The sequence below is a fragment of the Ipomoea nil genome, unplaced genomic scaffold, assembly GCF_001879475.1.
Source record: "Ipomoea nil cultivar Tokyo-kokei standard unplaced genomic scaffold, Asagao_1.1 scaffold0684, whole genome shotgun sequence".
In the NCBI taxonomy this organism is placed as follows: domain Eukaryota; kingdom Viridiplantae; phylum Streptophyta; class Magnoliopsida; order Solanales; family Convolvulaceae; genus Ipomoea; species Ipomoea nil.
Genome location: NW_017617112.1, coordinates 869001 through 875000, shown reverse-complemented (window position 1 = coordinate 875000; position 6000 = coordinate 869001). Strand labels below are relative to the sequence as shown.

At 39.0% G+C, this 6000-nt stretch overlaps 1 pseudogene; it reads left to right on the top strand.

The window, feature by feature from the left end:
* Window positions 1–1470: 1470 nt before the first annotated feature.
* Window positions 1471–2887, top strand: LOC109175185 (annotated as a pseudogene).
* The last annotated feature ends 3113 nt before the right edge of the window (window positions 2888–6000 follow it).

Sequence of the window (6000 nt, the reverse complement as noted above, 5' to 3'; positions counted from 1 at the left end):
GTAAAAACCTGACGTTAAAAAAAATAAAAAATAAAAAAATCAAGTACTTCTGTCAACGGCACACAAATGTCAACAGGCATTTGAGGACCATAAAAGATACTTCGCATCACCATTGGTACTCTCAAAGCTAGAGCCCGAAGAGATTCTTTAAGTTTATTTAGCAGTTATTGGTTAGGCGGTTAGTGCGGTTCAGTGTCGAATCAATGAGCAGGACATTCAACGACCGGTATACTACATAAGTCCTGCATTGCAAGGATCTGATTGAGCTTCGGTATTCGCGGCTTGAAAAGATGGTGTTTGGTCTTTACATTACAACAAAAAATTTGACCGCGTATTTTAGGGTCGACCGATCCACATTTTAACCGATTAACCTATAGGGGAAATTTTAAGAACTTCAACCTCATCCAGGTGGCTTGTTAAGTGGGCCATGATGTTGACTCAATTTTCCATTAAATATAAGTCGAGGCCAGTAGTAAAGGGACATGCCCTAACAGATTTCTTAATGGAGTGCACAACTTAAGATATTGCACCACCCGAGCTCCCTAATCTTGGTGATTCATGGTGGGAATTGACTACGGATGGTTCAAGTAGTAAAAGGGGGCAGGAGGAATAGTGTTAACAAACTCGGAAGGAGTTAAATTGTATTAATCTCTCATATTTAGTTACGGTGACAGATTGTCTGTAAGGCACGATTACAAGTCAGTGAATCTTTCCCGAACCGAATCAGTCAAGATTGTATAATTTTACGAGCCGATAGCTTAAGAATAGGTTTAGCCCGGATATCTGTAATCAAATTATTTTATATACTCGTGACATGTCAGTCTTGTTTAGATAAATCTCAAATATAGAGTCACCGCTCGGTCACCCTATGTAACCGCGACACGTGGTGAGCATGCCGAGAACACTGAAACATGTCCCCTACCTTCGCCTATATAAAGTGCATTAAATATGCTTGGAGGGGGACTTTGGGGGGTGAAATTCATAAAATAATTAAGAACTTCCCGGTCAAAATTAACCACATCAATATTAATTATCTACTAATTTTAATTTTTTTATTAGACATTACTTTAGTTACACAATGCGCATATTATAACTAGTGTTTAAATTATTATGCAATATTACAAGTAATTACTATACACCAAGACATTTCTAGTTTGGTTAGAAGCTTATCATATTATTGAGTTTTATATAATTTTATTATTATATTTAGGCCAGAAGTCACAGAACGTAGGACAGAACTGAATTAATATAAAATGAGATCAGATTTGCTTTCATATATCGATTTTTAAATTGAAAACATATATCGTCATTCAAAATCATATTGATTGTGTTGTCGATTCTCTCTGCAGATGCCTTATATATATAAACCTCCATCCAAAAGCCACTGCAATGCAATATATTTCACACATACTAGACATTAGAAATATATATTTGTGGTTCATTCAATTCTTGCCCATTCAGAAAGCCAAGATGACAAACGAGTGCCATGTTCTTCTGGTGATATATCCAGGACAAGGCCAAATTAATCCATGCTTACAGTTTGCTAAGCGCCTTGTTAACTTCGGAGTTAAAGTCACCTTATCAACCAGTCTCTACGTTATCAATCGCATCTCTAATCGCCAGGCGATACCCGGCATAGATTTCGCCCCCTTTTCCCATGGCTACGACGACGGCTACAAAGGCACTCCTGATGGCTTCTGCCACATGTATGAGTCCATCAAGACTAAAGGGTCAGAATATGTGGCTAACCTTGTCAAGGCCAAGGCGGCGGAGGGGGCTCCGTTTACCCGGATTATCTTCACCACACTTATGGCATGGGTTGGGGAAGTTGCCCGGAGTCTTGAAGTCCCGGCCACACTTCTTTGGACTCAACCTGCCACGGTTTTGGACATCTATTACTATTATTTCTCTGGTTACCAGGATTTGTTTAAAAGTTGTAGTGAGAATGGAGTGGTTGAGTTTCCTGGGTTGCCGCCCCTTGCTCCCACTGATTTCCCTTCCTATATGTTCTCCAACACAACAACAAATTCTTTGGATTGGGCTATCCAGGGGATGAAAGATCAGATCGATCTGATTAACAGTGAAGAGAACCCGGAAATTCTAGTCAACACTTTTGATGACTTGGAGCTTGATGCTTTGAGGGCTATAAAGAAGTTGACACTGATTGGAATTGGCCCTTTGGTCCCTTCTGCATATTTGGATGGGGAAGATGATTCTGAGACTTCGCTTGGAGGTGACTTGCTAGAAAAGTCGGATGACTATGTGGAATGGTTGGATTCTCAGGCTAAGGGTTCTGTGATTTATGTCGCATTTGGTAGCTACTCTGACCTTCCAAACACGGTGTTGGAAGAGATTGCTCAAGGACTTGTTCAGAGTAAAATGTCATTTTTGTGGGTTCTTAGGGAGACACTGACTGGTATTCAAAAGCCAGAAGAAAATTTGAATGCAAGGAGGAATTGGAGAAGCAAGGGAAGATAGTTCGTTGGTGTACACAGGTAGAGGTTCTGCAACACCCGGCTATAGGGTGTTTTCTGACTCATTGCGGATGGAATTCGACGGTAGAAAGTTTGATTTTTGGTATGCCACTTGTGGCATTCCCATTGTGGAGTGACCAAATTTGCAACGCTAAGCTCATTCAAGATGTTTGGAAAATTGGGGCGAGAGTGAAAGCTAATGAAGACGGCATTGTTGAAGCTCGTGAGCTGAAGAGGTGCATTGAATGTGTAATGGGAGAGGAAGGAGTTGAGCTGAGAAAGAATGCTATGAAATGGAGAGAATTAGCTAAGAGTTCCATGAAAGAACATGGATCTTCATATTTGAATCTTAAAGCTTATGTGAATGACGTTCTTCTTAATTAAGAAGTCACTTTTGAGGGACGAAATAAACTCGCAACTATTACTTGAGTAAATCCCATTGTTGTATGCATTAATGATGCTCTTCTTTGGGGCAAGAAGGCACTCTTCGAATTGTGAGAGAGCATAGTTATTTTGTATGCATTAATGATGTTGTTCTTAATTAATCTAAATTATTCAATTTTACTACTTTTGAAATATATATATATATATATATATATATATATATATATATATATATATATTTTTTTTAAAGGAGCCAGCTCGGCATTTATTCAAAGTGCGCTGAAATAAAGTTTGGTGTGACAGAGTCTCAGTACATAGCAGAAGTCTGAGTAAAAGCAGTAGAAGCTAAACTATGAGCTAGGTAATTATCTGATCTAGGGATAAATTAAAACTGACTGAACAATACTAAAAAGCGGCAATACGAGTTCTGCAGTTATCAATGACATAACCAATATATGAACGAAATATATATATATATATATATATATATATATATATATAGAAATGCGTTCCCGTGCGGTTGACCTTCTCAAGTGCGGTTGTGTGGTTGCTTCGGTGCGTGGTTTTCCTTCTTAAGGTGCGTGGTTTGTATGTTTAAGGTGCGTTATTTTCCTTCTTAAGATGCATGATTTGTATGCTTAAGGTGCGTGAATTGTTGAAACTTAAGGTGCGCTATTTTAAAACCTTAGGTGCGTGATTTGTGTTCTTAAGGTGCGTGGGTTGTGTACTTAAGTTGCGTCGGCCTAAAGCTTTAGGTGCACATGGTTTGTGTTCTTAAGGTGCTTTGTTTATGTGCTTAAGGTGCGTGGTTTGTGTACATACGGTGCGCCATTTTAATGTTTAAGGTGCATCAACCGCACTAGAAGCTATACCCGCACCTGAACCCTTCCCTATATATATAGTCCATAATCGGGTGAGAACCAACCTTAACCTGCGAACTGCGAACTTGTGAAGGATTGCACCGCACCCAGATATGATTGCACCGAAAAGTCCTCCAGGCATATCTAGAAGTCATAGCAATGCAATCAAGTAGTAGTTGCAGTGCAATCCTTCACAAATTCACAGATTAAGGTTGGTTCTCACCTGATTAGAAGTTATATATATATATATATATATATATATATATATATATATATATATATATATATATACAATTCAGTTTCCGTGCGGCGGTTGTGAGGTTAAATCTGAACCATTGATCGTGTTTAAATCAACGTCCAAGATTAACGAAATTTTTATAATAAAAAACGCGATGACAATTTAGTAATTTTTATATCTATGTCAAATCTAAGATGCGTGGTTTTTGTGCTTAAGGTGCGTGATTTTTGCGTTTAAGGTGCGTGGTTTGTGTGCTTAAGGTGAGTAGTTGTTGAAACTTAAAGTGCGTGGTTTTCCTTCTTAAGATGCGCGATTTGTATGCTTAAGGTGCGTGAGTTGTTGAAACTTAAGTTGCACCATTTTAAAACCTTAGGTGCGTGGTTTGTGTTTTTAAGGTGCGTGGTTTGTGTAGTTAAAGTGCGTGGTTTGTGTACTTAAGGTGCGTCGGCCTAAAGCTTTAGGTGCATGTAGTTTGTGCTCTTAAGGTGTTTTGTTTGTGTGCTTAAGGTGCGTGGTTTGTGTGCTTAAGGTGCGTGATTTGTGTACTTAAGGTGCGTCAACCGCACGGGAAGCTTAAGGTGCGTCGTTTGTGTACTTAAGGTGCGTCAGCCTAAAGCTTTATGTGCGTGTAGTTTGTATTCTTAAAGGTGCTTTGTTTGTGTGCTTAGGGTGCGTGGTTTGTGCACTTAAGGTGCGCAATTTTAATGCTTAAGGTGCGTCAACCGCACGGGAAGCTATACCCGCACCCGAACCCTTTCCTATATATATATATACACACACAACATGAATGCACCCGAACCCTTCCCTATATTGCGTGCACTCATGTGGGGCAAATTGCAAACACTCTAGTATCTGTGCATCCCTATAGTAGACTGTGTGCATTCATGTTGTGTCTCATAGTCTCACGGGAAGAAGTTGTCTCATTTGATTATTTATATATAGGTTAATATTCTAGTGAGACAACATCTTCCCGTGAGACTGTGAGACATAACATGATTGCACACAGTATACTACAAGAATGCATAGACACTAGATTGCGTACACTATATATATCATACGGTTCAAATGCAGATGGTGTGCTCAGGTGCGAACGTGGGGTGATAAGAGAGCCATTGATCTTGCCAAGATCAACATCCATGATTAACAAGCTACGAATTAAAAAAAAACGCGGTGGCAATTTGGCCTTTTCTCATCTAGGTCAAATTTAAGGTGCATGATTTTTGTGCTTAAGGTGCATGATTTTTGTGCTTAAGGTGCGTGGTTTTTGTGTTGTGTGTTTAAGGTGCATCAGTTGTAGAAACTTAAGTGCGTCAGTCTAAAGATTTAGGTGCGTGGTTTTCCGTCAACACTTGATATGTGTGCTTAAGAACGTCAGTTGTTGAAACTTAAGGTGCGTCGGCCTAAAGCTTTAGGTGCGTCGGCCTAAATCTTTAGGTGCGTCGGCCTAAATCTTTAGGTGCGTGGTTTTCCTTCTTAAGGTGTGTCGTTTTCCTTGTTAAGGTGCTCAATCTAAAGCTTTAGGTGCGTGATTTTCCTTCTTAAGGTGCGTTGTTTTCCATCTTAAGGTGCGTTGTTTTCCATCTTAAGGTGCGTTGTTTTCCTTTTTTTAAGGTGCGCCATTTTTTACAGTTTGTTTTTTTTTTTAATTGAGGATGCACCTTTTTATTTATTTATTTATTTATTTTTTATCTTTTTTACTGTCCCAAAACACAACCACTATCCTTTTCCAATCATATTTTAGCAAATAGACTACTTAAACAAACTAGGGAAGGTTTGGAACCACCCATTTCAAATTCAAACCTCAAAGGTTGAGAGTAATTCTCTCAACCGAATCTAACTCTTCTAACAGCCTCGTTACTTCATATCGGATCGCAATGTCCGTTCTTGCTTTATTTTCTTTCTTTCACTGCTTGTCGGTTCTATCCTATCTTATCTCTTTTCTTCCGAAAAGATATAGTCCTAACGGGCCTCCAAAATACTATTTGTCTCACAATAGATAGCATATATATCTCATGCAACTTCTTTACTTATGCAAACTTATGCA